General features: G+C 46.0%; 1 protein-coding gene across 2 annotated transcripts in view; it reads right to left on the bottom strand.

Annotated features, from left to right (window-relative positions):
- Window positions 1–22,782, bottom strand: part of LOC138515939 (uncharacterized) — a 671,334-nt gene that overhangs the window by 411,770 nt on the left and 236,782 nt on the right. The window lies entirely within an intron of this gene.

Genomic DNA, 22,782 nt, shown 5'->3' with positions numbered 1-22,782 from the left:
AATACCTACACTCTGGTTTTCGAGGCTTTATTTGTGTCCTGCACTACATATTTCAACATTGGAACACTTTTGATTTTTTTCTTACCTATCTTAGCTTGTGTCTAGACTTATTTGGCCATGCACTTGTAGTTATTGCTGTCTACTGATACCCCTTTCCCAATAATCTTGTTTTTACATTCCCATTCAACTGCTGGTCCTATACCCCCCACACCGCCTTTACTCCTCTATGTGTGAACTCCATTCCTGTTGGCCTACGATTTCATCACTTTTGGACCTTCCGTTCTGCCATTGACTGTCTGTGGCTTTGTTATTGGGTTACAGTTTGGGCACTTCATTTTTGTCCTTGTGCCGTTGGGCAGGTCCCTACGCACTAGAGTAACTTTTTATGCCCGCTGTACATCTATGGTCTCAGGCATTTGGGGTGGAGGGGGCTTCTTGCATATGTTCATGATATTCGGCCCTCCTCATACGGTACATAAGGTGGGGAAGCGCATGTGATTTGTCATTGATTTCCCTATAGATAACATGTTGTTAACCATGTTCTTGTTTTCTACCCCTACAGCGTGTGAGAGAGCCCAGCAGAATGATTTTGACCTTTCACCTGATTTCCTTGACAAACAATGTATTTGTCAATCTCAGACTAGCATATCAGGAGAAAGGAGCTATCTTTGTGTATATATCCTGACTCTTTTGCCAGCGCTGATGTCCACTGCCCGATCGCAGTTTGCAGAGAAAGATGGCCATGTGAGCCACGTGTTGCCACCCGTGTTGTGATGAAGGGCCCCAGGGTGGTGTGAGAAGGATCCCTTTGGCACCTCCTCAACAACTTGATCAGGCAATTTAAAGAAATGTCCAAAGCACAAAAGGAAGCAATGCTGGTAGTACAAGCTATGTGTGCCTTTCAACTTGAAGCCAGCAGTGGAGAAACAGTTTTCTGCACTGTCTCCTTCTGCTTGGTGAAGTGCTCTGCAACGTCCATGCAGGTGTGAGCATCGGAAATTATCCAACATGGCAGAATGGGTTTTTATAGCCCTGGTCCTGTGCACACAAGATACCCACATTTTTCAGACATACAAGTAAAATGCAGTACAATACAAACAAGTCAAATCCTTGTTAGACCTAGCCAATCCCACACTGACTGAAAGAATCACTCACATATGCAGACCGTCACTGGTAGCCTGGCCCAATGGAGGGGCATATGGACATCTTTTATTTATTTAATCTTTCTAACGCGCCACACACCTGAAGGTCTCAGGGCTCACAAAAGAAGCCTACAAGTAGCATAGGCATAGGAATTTGCAGTAGGTGAAGGTGAGAGTTTTGTAACTGTTGGAGAAAGGAGCAGTTGGTGGAGCAGAGGAGGCTGAAGGAGAGGCAGAGGATCAGGAGAATGAGGAAATGAGAAAGTGCATGAGAAGGGGTAGTGAAAGAAGGAGAAGAGGAGTAAGAGGTGGCAATAAGATCTGAGAAGGTGAAGAGAGGGGCAAAGAGGTTGTGGAAGGGGAACGAAGCTAAGGATTTTGAGGCGAGAGTAAGACATAAGTAGGAAGAGTGGGCAACATGAAGAGCAGAGTGGTTGCAAGGAGGTTGGTAGGAGGAGAGCGAGACAGAGAGAGACAGACAGAGAGAGAGAGACAGAGAGAGAGAGAGAGAGAGAGAGAGAGAGAGAGAGAAAGAGAGAGAGAGAGAGATGTACTCCAAGACTTCAGGGTGTGTATCGGAGGTTGGTAGGAGGAGAGCGAGAGAGAGACATAGAGGGAGAGAGAGAGAGAGAGATGCACTCCAAGTCTTCAGGGCATGTATCAGAGGTGAGAGGAAGTATAACTACATATCATAGCATTGAGGAGACATTTGAGGAGTCTAAACAGAGATAGTAACAGAAGGAATAAGTGCCACAGTCATGAGCTGAAGTCAATGAGTGGTAGAGTGTGAGTGGGTCGGTGGTCTATAAAGCCAGTTCCCTTTGGCAGCGAGGTTGCCAAAAGTCCAAAGAATAGCCTGAAACATCTCTGAGGCTCCCTCCTGCCGGAGAAGTTGTGGGTCATTTAGATCATCTTAAATCTGTGTCAGAGCTGAGATCGTGAGTGTGCCAACCAGTGAACACCACAGGAGAACCTGGCCAACAAGAAGAAAACCTGGATAAGAAAACAAGGACTGTAAGGGAATCTGTTAAAAAACATTCCCACTGCTCTTTGGAAAAGACAGACTTGATCCAAGGAACTCCCATTCTGACACCCAGTTTAAGTTTCTGTTGGCCAAACCTTGTGTTCAATCCCTGTCATGGCAGCTGGGTGAGATGCACAAATGACTGAAATCAAGGTTGACGTTTGGAGACTTTTTCCACAGAACACAAAGGATTACCACAAAAGTCAAAAGATTCAATGTAAAAGTCTTGGGAATATCCCCTGTAAAGTCTCTCACATGGGTGCCCAGCCCTCTAATCCACAGGGTGGTTGGAGCCGTTACTTGACTAGGTAAGTGCAGGCTTTTGTAGGTCCCTTACCTAGGCCTACCTAGCACCAAATGTCCCCACCGTTTTCTAGTTAGTGTTGGTCATCCTATCAGTCTAGGTAGAAGTACCTCTTTGTCTCTTCCACCAGTCAGGCATATAGTTTGAGCATCTCCAGGGGCTGGAGTTGGAGCCAGGAGTCCTTAATATAAATTGCTGCAAACCAGGAACCCTTTCAACTTTCAACTTGAACCTCCTCTCTTCTAGGTTCCTCTCTACCCCTAGTCTGTTTTTCGTGCCAGGATCGTGTACCTCTTCTGCATTGTTGATCTGCCTTGGAGTGATTTGGTCTCTCTGTTCCTTCCTCCTTTTAATAACTTCAACAAAACGTCCTCCAGTTGTACCTCCTCTTTCAATTCTTCTCCTCTCCCTCCACTTGCCACATCTGCATGCTACCACCGCCTCCAGATCTTCACCACCTTCTCCAGCTATCACCTCCTCCAGATATTAATCACCTCCTCTGGCTCCTGCTCCCCTTGTCCTCCAAATCCCCCACTCCTCCACCGTCCTTTTATGGTAATCCAATCGCCTGCTCCAGGAACCCATACCCACCAACTGTGGCTGCTGACTTTTATATTATTCTCACTCATCCTCGTGAGTAGGCTTTCTCACGAGAATCTGCACGAATGTGAGAGTGTGAGAGAATTGAGTACAGGCCATCATTGGTCATTGCATTTGGTTATAACTGGGCCAGAGTGAGTATTGGGGGGGGGAGTTGGACTAAAATCAGATGAGGGCCACCTATCATATTGGAATTAATTCACTTCTTCCAGTGTTCCCCTTTACTGCCAGACCTGGGCTGTGGCTTTGGGACAGTACACCAGCTGAAGCGAGGGCCTCAAGGGAAACCCTTAACAGATGGGTCTTTCATTGGGTTAGCAATGTGCTGTCTTCGCCAGGAGTTTCCTGATTCAGGGAGTGTGGTGTGTCTGTCCTTGGGGATTCTGCTGTGATATAGAAGGTTTGAGTCCCGAGTGCAGATCTCACGCAACGGGGAACAACAAGGTTTCTGCGCATGTGTTGATTTTCTAAAACCCAGCCGCTCATCATTTGGTATTATTCATCCGTGAGATTCTGTTTACTGCAACAAACTGTGCTTTTACTAAATGTGTCTCCTTCTTGTTGGCATGTGATTATTGACGTGTCTGGGCGCACGTTACTGTGACCAGGATCATGGGAAGCCGTTCCCCAGAAGGCTTTATGACTGCGTCTGCATGGCACCTGGTAAAACTCTGCAGACTCCACTGTTAGAGAAGGGGTAAGTAGGCTGGGGGTTTGAGGCACTTTGCTGCACACAATGTGACTTCTCCCTTCCAAGTGGCATGCGCCCAAATGAAAGGGGCCATCTGAATTCTGCCCTGGGGCCATTGTCCACCCTCTCTGGGAGGCGCCCAGCCACCACAACTACTCTTGTGATGCCTGCAAGAGCCGGGAACGAGACTTTGTCACATCCTTAATAAACCCTTTTTGTTGAGCCTAAAAGTGTCTTGAGTTACTCTTGCGAGCACTTAGGTTTTTTATGCAGCCTTGGCACTCCTCAAAAAGGTAGCAGGTTTGTGCCAAGACCCCTCAGTGAGTTTGAGGTTGGATAACCAGTAAACCCTTTATGGTAAAATGGAGATGCAGGTGCGACCAAAACAGGGCTGTGTCCTCGCTCCCATTCTATTGACCTCAGTATCTCTGAATTTCCTTCCATACTGGAGGTGTTTAGAGTGTTTTATTCTATATCGGGTCTGACACACGTTCAGCCACTTACATATGCAGGTGACTCGATTTTGTTGGACACGATTTACAGCAGTTCCATGTGGTGTCATCAACCACATTAACCTCGCCGGCTTTTTAGTTGCACTCCTGTTGGTCATATGCATTCTTTTTCTTTTTCTTTTCTTTTTTTCCTTTTTAATGGGAGTCCACCTCATGAGTGTGGGCGAGAAACTGCTGACTATCCATTAGAGCATAGTCTGATTTTGCTAAACTATTATTTTAAAATACAAAAGCTGCCTAATTGTCATAGTAAAGCACGGTAGAGCAAAATAAGGGAAACATATCGGGTACTCAGCATGCATTGGTTAAAGAGCTTCAGTTTTCTGGGGCGGTCTTCATTTATAAACTTGCTTGGAAATGTTTGGGGAGATTATTTGAGAATAGAGCATTATAACATATTACACTACTGATAGGTTTTAGCACCTAATATCGTGGGCTTCTCAACCCTGCTCTCTTCAGCTTTTACAGGTAAAGGCTCTGCCTACCATATTATTCAAGAAACAGTGTCCTTCACTGACGGACTCTCCCGTCCCCTGCACGCCTATAGGTGTGACGGTACTATAGGTGTGGCAGTCCTATAGGTGTGACGGTACTATAGGTGTGGCAGTACTATAGGTGTGACGGTACTATAGGTGCGGCAGTCCTATAGGTGTGACGGTACTATAGGTGTGGCAGTCCTATAGGTGTGACGGTACTATATGTGCGGCAGTACTATAGGTGTGACGGTACTATAGGTGTGGCAGTACTATAGGTGTGACGGTACTATAGGTGTGGCAGTCCTATAGGTGTGACGGTACTATAGGTGTGGCAATACTATAGGTGTGACGGTACTATAGGTGTGGCAGTCCTATAGGTGTGACGGTACTATAGGTGTGGCAGTACTATAGGTGTGACGGTACTATAGGTGTGGCAGTCCTATAGGTGTGACGGTACTATAGGTGTGTAGGGTACGGGAGTGCCCGTCAATGCAGGACACTGTTTCATGTATTAGTCATTGTAACGCCCGGTTCACTTGTGTCAGGCCCGTGGGTTTCTCCCCAGCACCCTTACATTCTTATAAAAACACCTAATAACATCATGTTGAATTCAATAAAAAAAAAATAGGCGTGCAGCTCAACCATTGACTAGAATTTGTAACACAATATGCCAAGCAGCATCTGGTTTCTCTCTGGCGATATATTCATGGACAAACGCAAGATAACATTTTGGTAGAAATCCCTAGGTCTTGGGCATCATAAGAACAGAGTTGGGAATAATTTGGATTTACATAGCGCTATGAACCCTCAGGCATCTGAGTGCTGCTTGTTATTACCCACGGTGTGTGGTGCTCATTTATCGACCTCGGAAGGAAGAAGGGCTGAGTTTGGCGCTGCCGCGATTCGAACCTGCATTGGCCGGATCTGGAGGATGTCAAAGCAACCACTCTACTCGCTATTCTATCTGACCGGCATAGACTGATTTCTACATTTGTTCATTTCTCTTCCGGTTTACACATTTGGTTTTCTGGGGAAGATAACCTATTGAGGATTACACGAGACAGAATGTCCCTTTCAGCCATCCAGGCCCACTGTTGTTTTTCCAAAACATGCACGGGTTTCTCTTAAACGATAAAAGAACATAACGTAACTTGTGTGAAGTTCAAGAAAGAGTGACAAGCTCTATGTAAGTGGGATGTAGAAAAATCACATATTACGCCTGAAGTCCAAAAGTCTATTAAGTTAGTATGTCAGCGCATCGTAGCACAGAAGTCCTTCAGTGAAATTCCGTACCGTTTTCGCTGTAGCTTGTTTTTGAAATTCAAATTTCATCAGATATTGAATTTAGACGTATTAATAGCATGGGGTGGTATGCCAAGAGACAGGCGGACATGTATATTCATTTCTTTAATGTTATTTGTTTATGTATTGAAAATTAAAATTGCTTTGCCAAGTAGCAATGCACAGAGTGCTTATTGATGGCTGGAGCGGTCTCATTGCCGGGTGCTTTGCTTAATCACAGTATAGTAGTTACTACATCACATTAAATGGCGAAAGGGCTAGAAGGGGGTAAATGAGGACAGCACAAGATATACATTATATGCAAGCCTGTGCCATCTGTTCAAAAACAAACTATTAAACATCTGCCGGCCTTATGCCCACATTGTAAGGAAGATGGGCAAGGCTATTTGCAGAGGTTTACAGATGTGGATAATTTGCAGACAGAAAATAAACTAACAGCAACCTGTATGTATAAGGAATGGAAAAGAAATGCATACAAGAAAAATGAAAGCCAACATCATTTCAAAGTAAATCAAGCAGAAGGATTAACAGAATTGGAATAAAGTGTGCGGGTGCAGCGGGGGAGGGGATGTGATCGGGATGGCTAGGGTGGGTTATTTTGAAAAGTCCTTGTCTGAAGTATCCGGTGAAAAGTGTTGGTCACTAGGTTTGTGAATTGAATATAGCATAATATGCAAAGGATTACTTTTTAACATGTCAGATAAACTATAAGTATTATATTTATCATAATGCTACTTCTTACTTTATACAGTGGCATCAAAAATGGATGTGTTATAATTTAATAGTGTTCATTTTGGTCAATTATGGATACAATTGAGTGATTTTCTCATAGTAATGGCAATTTTTATGAGACATAATATGTATGTAGTTAAGGCTTCTCTATAAACTAAACAAAACTACACACAACTAAAATAAAAATATCTTGATAAATCAATTTGTCTCAGTTACTGGTGTACAGGAAGGTGTGTGTGTGTGCGCGCGTGGTGTACTCATCACCAGGTGCATCAAATTGGTAGTGTCCGAGGGAGAACTTGGTAGTGGAAGGAGGGTTTGTGTTTATGAGTATTACATGGTGTGAACAAGTAACATCCAGACGGCTGAGGGATGGGGTGAAAGGGAGTCTAGTGGCGATGGAAGGCACCCACTCGGTGATGCAGACACCAGGAGGTGGTATATGGGGATCCCCTAAAGCCTCTCACCCATCCCCATCATACCTATTTGGCACAGTCGCCGGTAAGTTTTAAAAGGCCAGACCCCTGTCCATGTGTCTGGCATACAGGGTTTGGTAGAACCAACTTATTGAGCAAAGTCTGAAAATTGCGGTCCATGAACAGGAATGTGGACATATTAAATAACTCACAAGTTTGCACTTTCTACCTAGAAAAGAGGCCGCACTGTAACCCAGAAACCTCCAGGAAAACACAGGCGAGCCATCTGGCCACAGTAACACCCATTACCAAGCCCAAATCCCTGAGGGGTGAGCAACAGGCAGCTAATCACATGTCCCCATTGCTGCTTGACCCCAGGTGTCCACAATGAAATCCTGTGCTCCTCGGATGGGTGGAAGGAGACAGAAATTAGGTCTTTGTTAAAGGAGGTTCACAGAGCATAGTGTTACAAAGAGAGGATGAAGGGGGAAAGAATGAGAGAAAGTGAAAGGGTGTGAAGGTCGAGGGTGAGATCAAGTACTAGGTTGAGGATCACAGATAGAGTTTACGGAAAAGGGCGGTGCTGAATGAGGTAAAGTGCACGCAGAAGGATGAGGGTAGTGTAATATAAAGAAAATAGGGGGTTTGGGTGGGGACCAGAAGGAACAACTGTGAGGAAAGGAAGATAGAAAACCAGGCGGTGATTAGGGAAGCACATCCTGTCTCTGTGTCTGTAGTGGAGGACCCTGTGCAGAAATCTACTCAGGGTGACGCCCCAGACCACAGATAACTTAAACAGCCACAACCGAGAGTAGAGGGAAAGGGGAGTAGTTGTGTTTGAGGCACGATAGAGGAGAGAGTAGAAATGCATTTGAATTTCACCTACTACTCTTGGCTGAGGTTTGGAATAAATATGACAGTAGCCTGAAAATTCACCCGAACAGACGGGTAAGAAATCAACAATCTCTGGACATCAAGCTACTAAGGTCAGGTGCATCAACACTGGCTACAAGGTCAAGGCAGCGAGATATGGCATACTGCGAAAACCTGCAACTGTAACTTTGGGTACCCCCCTTGCGCAACACAACCCTGAACATAAAGAGCCAGATTTTCAAAAATGAAAATGTGCGTAAATCTGGGACCATGCAAAAAAAGTTGGATGAATTCATCCAACTAAGTCTGGCGCTCTCCGTGAGAGCTCTCGTGGAGCTTATTCGTTAATTCTGGTTCAAATTTGTGCAAACTTAATCAGAGTTTTTATCAAACTTAAAATCTATATATAGATTCAAAGGGTTGATGTCCAGATAAAATTCAAAAAGATTTCAGAAACAATTCTTAATTTGCAACTTATAAACCGCTAGATATCCTCAAGCAAGAAGCAGACTTGTTTAGTTTTTCGTATGGTTGTTTTAATGCCAATGCATTTCGGAGCGAATCTCCTTCTTCAGGGCGTTAACCACACTACTAAATTCAATTTATTCTTCAGTTACAAACAATCACTATGATGGGTAAACAAGTCAAAGGATTCAACAAAAGATGCATTGGTCCCATATGAGGGAAATTACAAATCAAATATGGCACAAAAAAGATTCAGACCGTTACATAAGTCCATATATGTTAATACCACAGTCCGCCATTTTGGAGATAATGAATCAATATGTGAAAAAATTATTAAATAAATAAATAGAAGTGTACATACCCATTAATGATAATTCCCAAAAAGTCAGAAGAAATGGTTATGGGAAAGAAAACAACAACATGGCATCCTCATTAGATAAGTATTACTCTAAAGTTGTATAATTGAGCATAAAGTTCACAGTGCTATGCATGTCGGAAATGAAATCAATGAAATCTGAGATGCACCACAAATGGGCCAACAAAATATTTCCACTTTCGCAGAAGTGCACGTCTCAGAGATGCTCCAGTTTATAAAAGTATCACAAAATGTGCGCAAAAGATGTGCAAAGTTAGTGGAAAGCATCACATACACTAAATTAAGCATGCAAAGGGGGAGTGACCACAGAAAGTGAGCACAGATGCATCAAAATCCTGATTCACAAAACCTCACCAGGGGATTTGCTCCAAAAAATGCCCTTCACCATTTGATCCTTTCCCAATGTCGAGCAAGTGACCCAAAAAAGAGTGCAACTGATTTGTTTGATCAACGAAGCACTCAGGACACCCCAATCATAACTAACAAGACAGTGTAAAAGCAGAGAACAAAGATATAGGTACACATTCACAAAATGGCCAATGCTATAGTCATAATGCTGACTGATTAGGAGGGACATGATTTATAGGTGGATCACCTTATTTCAGTTGACAGATGAAGATGTCACCCAGAGGTACCATTTCCCATCCCATATCATACTGGAGATGGTGAGTCAGTTGGATTGGAGTTTTGGTGATGCCAGCCTAGCCATTTCTTACAGTGGCATGATCTTTTTATTGCAAAACAAAAGGGCTGATGGCTAGAAGGTTTAGAATTAATCATAACCTCTGGCATCACTCTGGGCCACCCCCCAGATCATTGTTCATCACCTGCCATGCCATTACAGAAAGGGGAAGGAGTATATGCAAATCAGGCTTGGTCCCAACCCAAAAGGTGCACACCAGCCCAAATTGCTTGGTCACATCCCTTCTGCACAAGACCACAAGCAACCCCAGGCATGTGTCAACCTTACTGGACATCATCAGTGAGGTTTAGCCTGGTATCTAGGCCCAGCAGGCACAGGACCCACATGTGGGCTACCTGTCCCTCTTGGGGTGACTAAAGCAAAATAAAAGAGGTGATGGCTGGATGGTTTAGAATTAAACATAGTGTCTGGCATCACTCTGGGCAACTCTCCAGACCATCGTTCTTCACCTACCAAACCATTACAGAAAGGGAAAAGAGCATATGTAAATCAGGCTTGTCCCCCCCCCCCCCAACAAGAGGCAGTCCAGCCTTAATTAATTGGCCACATTCTTTCTGCATTAACCCAAAAGCAATCCCAAAGATGTTAGGACGTCATCAGTGAAGTGTAACTTTGGTCTCAAGGCGCAGCTGGCACAGGACCCAAGTCTGGGCACACGTGTCCCACTCAGGGTCCCTAAAGCAAAACAAAAGAGTTGATGGCTGGAAGGTTTAGAATGAATCTTAACCTGTGGCACCGCTCTGGGAAACCCTTCAGACCATTGTTCTTTGCTGGCCATTACAGAAATGGGAATTACCACATGAAAATCAGGCTTGGTCCCACCTCAAAAGGGGCAGTCCAGCCCGAACTGCATGGTCACATCCAAACCACACTGAATGTATTCATAGAGACAACATATAAAATAGGGTTCCATGTGTTAATATCCCCGCAAAAATATTGCCATACAAAAATATTGCCATATTTCTGCGGCGATATTAAGGCATGGAACCTGTGGGGGACACCCCTGCAACCCCTGCATTATTTTTAAAGGAGTGGGAGACACCCCCGCAGCGCCTGCTCCCAAAACCCCCCAAAATTATCCCCCACAGAAATCTCGCCTATGGCCGTTCCAAGCGACCATATATACGGCAATACTTTCGGTGGGGATAATATGTAGTGATACCTAAAGTAGTAAGTCATTTCTATGTTTATCTTCCAGGCTGATCACCAGCCAGATAGAAGTGAGCACGAACAGCTAACTAAGCATTTGTTATTAGATGTTTGGTTGAGAAAAATCCACTTCAGGTCTGACAGACAAGTGAAATGAATTTGTTAAAGATAATTAAGTGCCTGACAGTTGACTTTTAAATGAAGTATTGCATATAAAGCACAACTTTGGAGCAAAAAGAAAGAGTGGCAGGGAGAGAGGAAACAAGTGCCTGTGGCACTTCTCCACCATAGTTTATCCTTTTTATTACAGTAGAAATGATAGTCTATATAATATAAATTTGCCAGCATGCCATCCAAAGAAGGGCATAGTTTTTAATCCTTAAAAGTCCTTTTTCCAGCATGCAAATAGTTGGCTGTTCAGGGCCAGAAATGTGCCCGACAGTTGATGCTGAAAGTGAGCATTGAGTTGGGAATTGAGAGGAAGGGCAAGTCACGCATAGTCAATGATATGGCCAGTGTCTCAGATGGACTCAGTAACCCATAGACATGGATAATAGATTCTAGAAAGCTTGGAGGGCTGAAACTAGGGAGTCCCCATGACTCTCTCAACCTCCCTGTGTGCTCCCTCTGACCTAGCACTGATATCCCTTATCACCAAAATGTCCCTAACATATTCAAATGCAAGCTAATCTCAACTGTCTAAATCTTCGCTAATCTGGAAATGAACCCTAAAGGCCATGGCCTTTTCTATCTATCTCCCTCAGGGATTTTCTGAGGGATCATTCTGCTCTGTTTCCACTGCACAATGTTACCAGGGTTTCACTTTCAGTATCTGCCCTACACTCTGTCACTGTCTCTCTCTGCCTCAATTTCGCCATCTATATCTATCACCACTGTCCCCCCTCTGGGTTCTTCCTACTCTGCCCTGCCTGTTTTCTGTCTCTAGCTTCACGGCGCCCATTTCCTCTGCCTGCCTTCGCCCATTTCCTTAAACTCTTCTACACTTTCTCTCTGTCCCCCACTCCCCTTCTCTTCTCTTCTCTTCTCTTCTCTTCTCTTCTCTTCTCTTCTCTTCTCTTCTTTTCTCTTCTCTTCTTCCTTAATATACACATCTGTGCCCTGATCTCATAACACTCTCTCTGCCTATCTCTTCAAACTGCATTCCCCCTACTTTAGTCTACCCTAACCACTACTTCCACCAGCGCCTTGCACTCTCTCAACACTCTTTATTTATTTATTTTTACATTTGAATAGCGCACAGGCAGCCTTTGGGCATCACGGCACTGTTACTTGTGAAGAGCTTAGTTACAGGGGGAATATTAGTACAAATTAGCAGTTACATATCATACGTTATACATTTTCTTACAGGTATACGCTTACTGCTCTACCACACACTATTATTATTACTGTTATTATTCATTGCTTTTAACATGCAACACACCCATAGGCCTTAGTGCGCACACAGAAGACCGACAAGCCAGAAATAAGAGAAGCCAAGGTAAGGAGTCAGGAAATAACACAGCAGAGGAAACATATTAGTCATTAGAATTGGAAAGGGGCACAAAATAGCGCATATATTGGGTGGAAGCGAATTCCACAAACCCTGGTGCACAAGCATCAAAGCTTGTGCCTCCAAAGTGTTTCGGTTTAAATCGAGAGAGAAGGAGTTCATTGTTTCCATTGGAACGAAGAGTTCTCGTAACAGGAGCCTTGTGCAACCGCTTTGACAGGTAGCCTGGTGCATTACCTACAAGATTTACATGTGGGTGAAAGAATGTTGTGTGGTATCCGATGATGGACAAGCAGCCATTGAAGAGATCTTCTGTCCTCAGTGACATGATCAGTCCTGCCCAACCCACACACAGCTCTCACCGCTCCATTTTGGGCAACCTGCAGGATTTTCAGGTTGGCTTTCTAAGTGCCCACCAATAAACTGTTGCAGTAATCAATTATTAAATTGATCAGAGCACATGCCACAGAAGACACATTGGTTCTTGACAAATAAGGCTTTATCTGTCTAAGCAGTTTAGTGGTATAAGCACAAGAGGCTTTCACATGTGCCAACATATTTTTTCATTGTGTAACACGAGTCAAGATGGACTCCTAAGGTTTTCACAGATGTGGCAATTGAAATTAGTCAGTCAGTGATTTTAAACTGAGCGTAATTAGGATGCAGTTTTCTCAGACGTTGAGCCGAGTCCACAATCATCAACCCTGTTTTGTAGTTATTGAGTGTGAGGGAATTGGTAGCCATCCAAGCTTTGGTCATTCCATATATGTGGTTGATATTGGATCTGTCACTTTCCCCCATTCTTACTCCTCCCTACACTTCGCTCCCTCTCTCTATTTCTCTCTGCCACCTTTCACCCCCTCACCATACTGCACTCAACAGGTGCCACTCTCTTTCACACACCATACCTTACCTGCACTCACTCAGGACACTGCTACAGTCTTCTCAGTACTCCACTCCACTGCCGGTCCTCTGTCTGGCCTCTTGCCACACACCTTCCAATCTTTTCTGTGCTGGTTGGGCTTTTATAGCCAATCAAACAGCTGCAATTTGTCAATACTTAGCAACTTGCAATGCCAGTGTCAATCAATGTGGAATGAACTGGAACAGGCTTTGTCTTCATATTAAGAATTAACCTACCTCTCTTGAGCTTGATATGTCTTTGCATTATGTATTTACGTTTCCTCTTTTCTGGACTGCATATCACGCTACTGTACATTATATGTCTGGCCCCTAAAATGTCCATTAATAAAATCACCAAATCGCATGAGTAGTCATAGTGGTCCACTGTTACGAGCCGCGCAACGCCACCCACCTCCCAGCAACACCTTAACTGCGGCGGTGGCCTTTCCCGGGCACGCCCCTTCAGAGGCCGTGGCGCCGGGCTCCCCGTAAGAGGGAGGCGACGCACGGCATCATGGAAACTGTGGCCGCGATGGCGCTGGGGTGGATCGATCCTCACCACCCCGGCTTCCTGGTCACGTGGGCAACGCCCACGTGTTGCTGTAGGAGCGGCCCGCCCAACCAATTATGTTGCCACTTCCCGGTTGCAAGGGTCACGTGATACGTGACACCACTCACGTGACCCAGTGAAGAAGCGATCACGTGACCCAAGCACCGGTTTAAAAGAACCCTGAAGCCGAGCTTCCACGCTTCTCAGCTGTTTTCAGCATTTCGAGTGGCGTTGTGTTTTTCCTGGATCTTGACCCTCCGGCTTTTTGAACCCTGGCTTCTGGTGTTTCTGGACTGTTTTGCCTGCTCCTTGGATTTGGTTGCCTGAACTTTGCCTAGTGGATTTTGGGACTCTCTGGCTTGCATCATTGGACCTGCTTCTTACGGATTTCGGACTTGGCTTTTGGAACTTTCAAGTTTTACCTTCCTCGGATCTTGGACCCTTTGGCTTTGGACATTTCTTGGAACTGTTTCTGGAACTCCCCTTTGGCTCAAGGTTGTTTTGTTTGGACTTCGGCTCAACACCACGTCAAGCCCCTAAGTGAGGGTGTTCTGAACCCCAACTCCCCCGGCTGTCTTCCCGTCCTGGTTCTTCTCCATGTTAGGTAGGTCCTACTCCATTGTCTTGATTATTGGTCATTCCCAAGTTACTGCCTTGTACTCACACTCACCTGCTTTTCCTTTGCAGCACCTGGTACCCGTGTTCCCGACTCTTTACACCTGTGGCCTCAATAACTGGTGAGGGAGTATATTATTCTCTCCTTCAGTGGTGCTTGGGGACGGGGGTACCCATAGACATCGCAGAGGTTTGTTGTGACAGACTGAGAAGCTATCTCTGCCTTGGCTATGGATGCCGCCGCCAGGGACCAGGTGGCTGCTCTAGTACAGGCCATTACGGTTCTCAGAGCTGATATGGCTGCTGCCACAGCCGCAATTCATCAGCGACTTGACACTATACAAAGCGAACGTTATGCACTCCCTCCTGATCCGGAATTTGGGGATAGCACTTCCCAGATGATCCCACCAGCCCCTGTTCCGACTCCTGCCCCGGTCTACGTTCCCACACCGTTTCCCTTGGCCCCTCCTGAAAAGTTTCACGGAGACCCCAGCAAATTCCGTCCGTTCATTAATCAGTGCAAACTTCATTTTTTATGCCGCCCCCTAGCCTTTCCCGATTCCACAACGAAGGCGGCATTCACACTCTCACACCTGGGAGGCATAGCAGCCGCCTGGGCCAACCCATTGCTAGAAAGAAACAGTCCCGTACTATATGATTTCGATTTGTTAATCACGGAATTGACAAGAGTGTTTGATACCAGACACAAAGCACAGACACAGGATCTAGAATTGTTAGAATTGGTTCAGGGTAAGAGTCCACTAGTGGATTACATTACTCGCTTCAACCAATTGTCAGTGGAGACAGCATGGCCGGAGAATAAAAAGGCTTTGGTGTTTTATCGTGGTCTAAATGAGGCTATGAAAGATGCACTGGCAGTAGTACCTTCGCTGACAGCTCAATATCCCGAACTCGTGGATCTGGCACTTCAGGTCGATGCCCGAAGGGCTGAGAGAAGAGTTGAGGCTAAAAGAACTGTTACCTTTTCGAATCCCAGTACCAGCGATTCCCCTACTGAGCCTATGCAAATCAGTGGGGTCCGTAGTCCCATCACGGCTACCGAAAGGGAACGCCGTAGAACCTCCAATGCATGTTTTTACTGCGGGTTGAACGGCCATTATGTCCAGGAATGTCCTCGACGTCCTAAACCTAAAGCGGAGGTTTTTCGGAAAGCCCGTCCCTAAGTGAGGGGGTTCTGACGGGTCCTCCCTTTTCTTCCTCCTCACCTGCAACATTAGCGGGACCCGTGCATATTCAGGCCCTTCTATTTTCCCCCGGCAACACTCCACATCAGGTTCACTTGGCGATCGATTCAGGGGCCACGGGGAACTACGTCGACATAGCCCTCGCCGCCTCGCTTAACTTACCCATTTTGAACAAACGACGACCGGAACCTGTGCAAGCTGTTGACGGTTCATCGCTCGTCTCAGGCCCAATCAAGCAACAGACAGCTCCATTAACCCTGGTCATCCACGAAAAACACAAAGAAACCCTGTCATTTGATCTTATTACAACACCACAATTCGGTCTCATATTGGGTCTTTCGTGGTTGCGAACCCACAATCCAATCGTTGATTGGACCCAGAGTAAAGTGTTATTCGAATCCCCCTATTGTCAAAATCATTGCTTGGTATACCCTGAGTTGGTGACCTCCCCTTCCCAAGTGTTGGGCGCTTTGGCCCAGTTGCAGCTCACGGATGAGCAGGATATGGAGTCTGATCCTCCTAACCATGTCGTAGGAGTCACCGCTTCTGGCATACCTACAGAATACAGGGATTACCTGGATGTTTTTGACAAAAAAAAGGCTGAAGATCTTCAGCCACACAGACCTTATGACTGCCCCATTGACCTCGTCCCTGATGCCGTAATTCCTTGTGGTCGAATCTATTCCTTGTCTCCCACGGAAGATCAGGCCCTCAAGGACTACTTACAGACCTCATTAAGAATAGGCCACATTCCCCCATCACAGTCCCCTGCTGCCAGTCCCATCTTTTTCGTCCCTAAAAGGGAAGGAGACTTACGTCCTTGTGTAGACTACCGCCGTCTCAACCAAATCACCATAAAGAACCGATACCCAATTCCCTTAATAAACCCCCTTCTAGACAATCTTACTCATGCTGTACTGTTTACCAAACTTGATCTCAGGGGGGCCTACAATCTTATTCGAATAAGACAAGGGGATGAGTGGAAAACCGCCTTCTGTACCCGACATGGACTCTTTGAATATACCATCATGCCTTTCGGACTCTGCAATGCCCCTGCGACATTTCAGAGATTCATGAATGACATCTTCCATGATATCCTAGATATATTCATCATAGTCTATATAGACGACATTCTGATATACTCCCCCTCCTTCTCATCACACGTAACTCATGTTAGAGAGGTACTCCACAGGCTTAGGACCAACGCCCTATTTGCCAAGCCTGAAAAATGCCTCTTTCATGTCACAGAGGTGGATTTCTTGGGGTTTCACATCACTCCTAAAGGTCTGTCCATGAATGCGACCAAGGTTGATGTTGTTCTGAACTGGCCAGGACCCATGACAATTAAGGCATTGCAATCATTTCTCGGGTTCGCAAATTTTTATAGGAGATTTATTGCGGGGTTTTCCTCCATAGCTGCACCACTTACTCGCCTGACCAGTCCCCGAGAACCATATGTTTGGACGAAAGCACAGGATCTGGCTTTCGAGACATTAAAGGCAGCCTTCACTTCCGCTCCCATTCTGCAACACCCAAACCCTGAGTTACCTTTTATAGTGGAAGCAGATGCCTCATCATTTGCATTAGGGGCGGTGTTGTCACAACATTGTCCTGCCTCAGGGTTGCTACACCCTGTCGCCTATCACTCCCGCAAGTTCACCGCTGCAGAACTACATTACACTGTAACTGAAAAAGAGTTGCTCGCTGTTAAGGACGCATTTCAGGTTTGGAGACACCATTTGTTGGGAGCAAAACATCAAATCGTTGTTTATTCTGACCACCGCAACCTGCAAGACCTGGCGAACCTGAAATGCGTAAACAGTCGACAAGTCCGTTGGCACCTGTTCTTCTCCACCTATGACTTTGTCATACGACATCGTCCTGGCACCGGTCATGGTAAAGCAGATGCTCTTTCACGCTTAGAGGGTGGAGAGTCTCTTCCTGTGTTCCCCGAACACCTCCTGGGTAAAAATCATGTTATCTGTTTATGCACTCCTTCAACCGACCTGGTCAGTGCTGTTCGCAGTTGGGTTTCTACACATTCCGATGAAATGAGTGAATGGGATTTAGTGTATCACGAGGGGTTACCCTTTATGCAAGGCCTATTGTTTCTCCCCACCACGGACACACGTATTCAGGCTCTTGAATGGTCTCATGACGCTCCAGTCAACGGGCATCCGGGACAACAAAAAACCCTCGCATTGTTAAAGAGATGGTGTTGGTGGCCGTCCATGCGCCGAGATGTAACTAACTATATTTCAAACTGCCCAATCTGTGCTCAATGTAAAAATACTAAAGGACGCCCGTTGGGTCTGCTATAACCATTGCCCATTCCTCCCCGTCCCTGGCACACGGTAACCATGGACTTTATAACCGATCTGCCGAAGGTCCAGGGTCATGATACCATATGGGTCGTGGTGGATGCATTCACCAAGATGGCACGCTTCGTCCCATGCACCAGCATTCCTTCAGCACCGACATTAGCCAGATTGTTTTTTTCAGTCGATATTCTGTCTCTTCGGATTGCCTTCAGTGATCATTTCCGATAGGGGTTCCCTCTGAAAAGCATACATGCTCAGACCCTGGTGCATTTGAAGGATGCCCAGACCGCCATGTGCTGTGCGGCCAATAGACATCGTGCCCCGGCCCCTTGCTACTCGGTTGGGGATAAGGTCTGGTTGTCCACCCGCCACTTACGAATACCAGGTTGCCATAAACTCCTCCCCCGTTTTGTTGGCCCGTACCGAATTTCGAGGGTCATTAACCAAGTGGCCTTTCGTCTGACCATACCCTCCTCTTGGCGCATACACCCAGTGTTTCACACTTCTCTGTTAAAACCTTGCCGGCCCCTCACAAGGCCACTGCTGCCGCCGGCTCCTCTTGTGCGAGGGTCCTCAGATGAATATGAGGTAAGCGACATATTGGGATCGCGTCTTCGTAATGGGGTCTTGTACTACCTGATTGATTGGGCCGGCTTCGGCCCGGAAGAGAGGTCATGGGAGCCTGCATCTAATGTTCATGCCCCCCTTTTAGTGTCACGATTCCATCGGGGGCATCCGTCCTGCCCACGTGGACGTGGGCCTTTGGGTGGGGGTTCTGTTACGAGCCGCGCAACACCGCCCACCTCCCAGCGACACCTTACCTGCGGCGGTGGCCTTTCCCAGGCACGCCCCTTCAGAGGCCGTGGCGCCGGGCTTCCCGTAAGAGGGAGGCGGTGCACGGCGTCATGGAAACTGTGGCCGCGATGGCGCTGGGGTGGATCGATCCTCACCACCCCGGCTTCCTGGTCACGTGGGCAACGCCCACGTGTTGCTGTAGGAGCGGCCCGCCCAACCAATCATGTTGCCACTTCCCGGTTGCAAGGGTCACGTGATACGCGACACCACTCACGTGACCCAGTGAAGAAGCGATCACGTGACCCAAGCACCAGTTTAAAAAAACACTGAAGCCGAGCTTCCGTGCTTCTCAGCTGTTTTCAGCATTTCGAGTGGCGTTGTGTTTTTCCTGGATCTTGACCCTCCGGCTTTTTGAACCCTGGCTTCTGGTGTTTCTGGACTGTTTTGCCTGCTCCTTGGATTTGGTTGCCTGAACTTTGCCTAGTGGATTTTGGGACTCTCTGGCTTGCATCATTGGACCTGCTTCTTACGGATTTCGGACTTGGCTTTTGGAACGTTCAAGTTTTACCTTCCTCGGATCTTGGACCCTTTGGCTTTGGACATTTCTTGGATCTGTTTCTGGAACTCCCCTTTGGCTCAAGGTTGTTTTGTTTGGACTTCGGCTCAACACCACGTCAAGCCCCTAAGTGAGGGGGTTCTGAACCCCAACTCCCCCTGGCTGTCTTCCCGTCCTGGTTCTTCTCCATGTTAGGTAGGTCCCACTCCATTGTCTTTATTATTGGTCATTCCCAAGTTACTGCCTTGTACTCACACTCACCTGCTTTTCCTTTGCAGCACCTGGTACCCGTATTCCCGACTCTTTACACCTGTGGCCTCAATAACTGGTGAGGGAGTATATTATTCTCTCCTTCACTGGTGCTTGGGGACGGAGGTACCCATAGACATCGCAGAGGTTCATTGTGACATCCACAAACAACATTTCTCGCTTAAATGTTTGCCGCCTATTGTACGCCATATAAGGGATAACCTACCCCCTACCATACAATACAAGGACATTGGGCCTCATTACAAGTATGGCGGTAAGTCAACAACGGTACTGCCATACTATGAGTTCTGCTCACGGGTGCCTTTGCAGCCACCAGGTCTGACTTGGTGGCCGTACCGGCACCCGCGAGCAGAACAGAACTGTAGCACCAGTACCGTTATCAACGGTACCGGTGCTACCACCCTCTCCATTCCCATTCAGCCCTATGGGGCCGAATGGGGATGGGGAGTCCCTTATTACCGGCACCCGCGAATGGGCAATTACCGGGTCCGCCAAATTCGGCATGACCCGGTAATTGCCCATATGCAGGTGCCAGAAAAAAATGTATACCGGCAGCAGCCATGCCTGTGCCACAGGCACGGCTACCGCCAGCCTCGTAATTAGGCCCATTGTAAGTCACTAAGGAGTTCCTTTAAGGTCCCAGAACTCAGAGGTGACTTGTAATATCCTTATAACATACGGTAGGGGATATTTCATTCCTTATTATATACACGCCCATACACTGTCATCCCTTTTAACAACTGGCCAGTTGTTTAATGTAAGAAATGTTTTGGTTGCTGAGACATAATCAATGTAGAAACTGGATTAAAAATAAATCTAATATCTAGCACCTAATATGTTGCAAAAAACGAGTTTTACCAGTTTAATAAAATGCATCCAAACAATTTTCTTTTAGTGCTGCAATATAAGCAATAATATGCAAATTCTCATGTGTTAGGCTCCAGCTGTGCACAGCATAAACATACTACCATAAACATTTCCTTATCAGTTAACAGCTGTAAAATGTCACAGAAAGCTATTTGACAAGAAATGAATCTTAAACGTGTTTCACTGCTTTAATCAAGTATTACATTGACAGCTGGAATTCTACTCTGTGCTGACTGCAGCAGCGGGCAATGTGACATCACAACCCAATTGTAATAACTGGTTACAGAGTGATCGTGATAACATTTTCTTATTACAGGTGGGTAGCGATATCATAATGCTCCTCTAATAAGATATTTATTTTAGGCATTTGTTTGGGTCTTACGGCTGCCAGGTATCGTAAGGATATTAGAATTCACAGATGAGTGCCGCTACTAAATGGAGCAAAGAAGCCGAAGGCTGAGTTCCTTCATAAGGTCACAGAACTCTGATGTGACTTGCAATATCTTTTTCATGCATAGTAGGGGGTATTTTACATACATGCCAACCCTCCCGATTTAGGCGGGAGACTCCCGATTTTTGGGTGAAAAATATTGCGCTTTTTCACAGTCTCCTGCCTAAAATAACTGTAGCCCCAATGCATTCCTATGGGGAAATATGCGTCTCCCGATTTCCCTGTGGAAATCTCCCTCCCAGGTGCATCTGAATGTTGGCATGTATGATTTTATTTCTTACAATCCAAGGCCACACAGTGTCATTTCCTTTGATACCTGGCCTCTTGGTTAAAGTAATGTAAGAGATATTCCAGTTGTTGATACATATAATCAGTATAGAATCTGTTTGGATGAAAAAAAAATATGCAACATCTGTTTAAGCAGTGTATTAAAGTACATCTAAATAGGTTTTGTGCTTTAACATGTAGATAGAATCTTGGTCTCCTGTTAAATTCAGCCAGTGCACAATAAGCATAGGATTGTTTGTCAAGGCTTTAAAATGAAGTGCTGCGTAATCCCTCTTGCACATTTTACTGCATGACAGAAGCAAAGAAGCATCACAATAATAATCGTTAATTTATAACACGCTTAACACCAACAAGTGGTTTCTAAGCACGGGATCGGGATTCAAACCTGTGTTGCGCTGCGTTGTCTTGCTTCCAAGACAAACGTGTTGCCCCTGAGCTATCCCATCACCCCGATGCTCTTTGGGGGTTTATTTTCCTAAAAGTGTTAATTGTATGTATAGGGGGCTAGCACCGTGCACACTTATGTCCACCCCAGTCCCCTCTGTGCAATTATCGTAGTTTGCGCTAATAAGTACAAAAATGCATGCAAATCCAGGCGGACCCAGGTTTACATGCACTTTCTAGTTCTAAGAGCTATAAACACCTCCCGCCATGCATGTGGCATGGACTCATATGGTTCTAAAAACAGGTGTTTTCCATAGAAATTGTATGCATCAGAAACAGATGCAGAAGTTGATGCATTCTTTTCTTGGCAGGCGGAGTGTCTTGGGCGGATGTATACGTTTTGGCAGTGGCACAATTGGTTGCGGCCGAATTGATTGTGGTCAATTTGGCTGCAAAGCCAATTTTGCTGCTGCCAAAATCGCCCTGTTTAAAAGAAAAACTACTTACCTTCTCACCGCCCGGGCCTTTACTGACCCTGCAGGGTCAAATCCGTTCCTCCTACGTGGGCCAGATCTGACACCGCAGGGTCGGCTTTTCTTTCTTTTTTTTTTGTCCCCCGCCTCCATACCTCTGGAAGCATGGGACACCCCCGCTGCCCCATAAGGCAATCACTACCAAACATGGGGAGCGGGGGACACTCCTGCTACCCCCGCTCCCCATGTTTGGTAGTGATTACCCAAATTGGTCGTTTCGAAACGACCAAATGGTACAGGCTGAATTCGGCCAATTGTACCATTCAGTCAATTCAGAAAAAAAACAATTTGGGTAATACCTCTTGGGCAGGCAGACCGTCGCCCAGCTCCCTCTGGCAAAAACTGCAAAATCTCTAGGGCACAATAAGAGGTTTAAAACCATGGGGACATCATCTGTGCCTGGTTTGACACCATTTGCATACCAGGGGATTAGACAATGAGTCCTTTCGTAAAGATACAAATGTAGGTAATCCTCACGTGCTTCAGTGTGCTAAGCATAGTGTGTGTTCGCACAGCTCAGCCCTAAAAGATTGCACGTTCACTACTAAAGTAACAATCTTGAGCAGGCTCAAGAACATGTAGCAACCTACTGTGTTTCCCCGCTTCCTGCGATATTTTAGATGGCATTGGCCTAAAACGCCCTAGTTGTACCATGCTGTCTTTGAATGCCACCGCTAGAAGCGTAGACCTGACCATAGTGAACTGTTGCAACAGTGTTTCCTGCCACTTGGCACCATAGAGGGAGTCATAGCACTGTTTTTCAGAATCT

The sequence above is a fragment of the Ambystoma mexicanum genome, chromosome 6q (genome assembly GCF_040938575.1).
Source record: "Ambystoma mexicanum isolate Mex_15411 chromosome 6q, UKY_AmexF1_1, whole genome shotgun sequence".
Lineage (NCBI taxonomy): Eukaryota > Metazoa > Chordata > Amphibia > Caudata > Ambystomatidae > Ambystoma > Ambystoma mexicanum.
The sequence above is the reverse complement of the archived record's forward strand: the minus strand, read 5'-3'. Positions and strand labels throughout refer to the sequence as shown.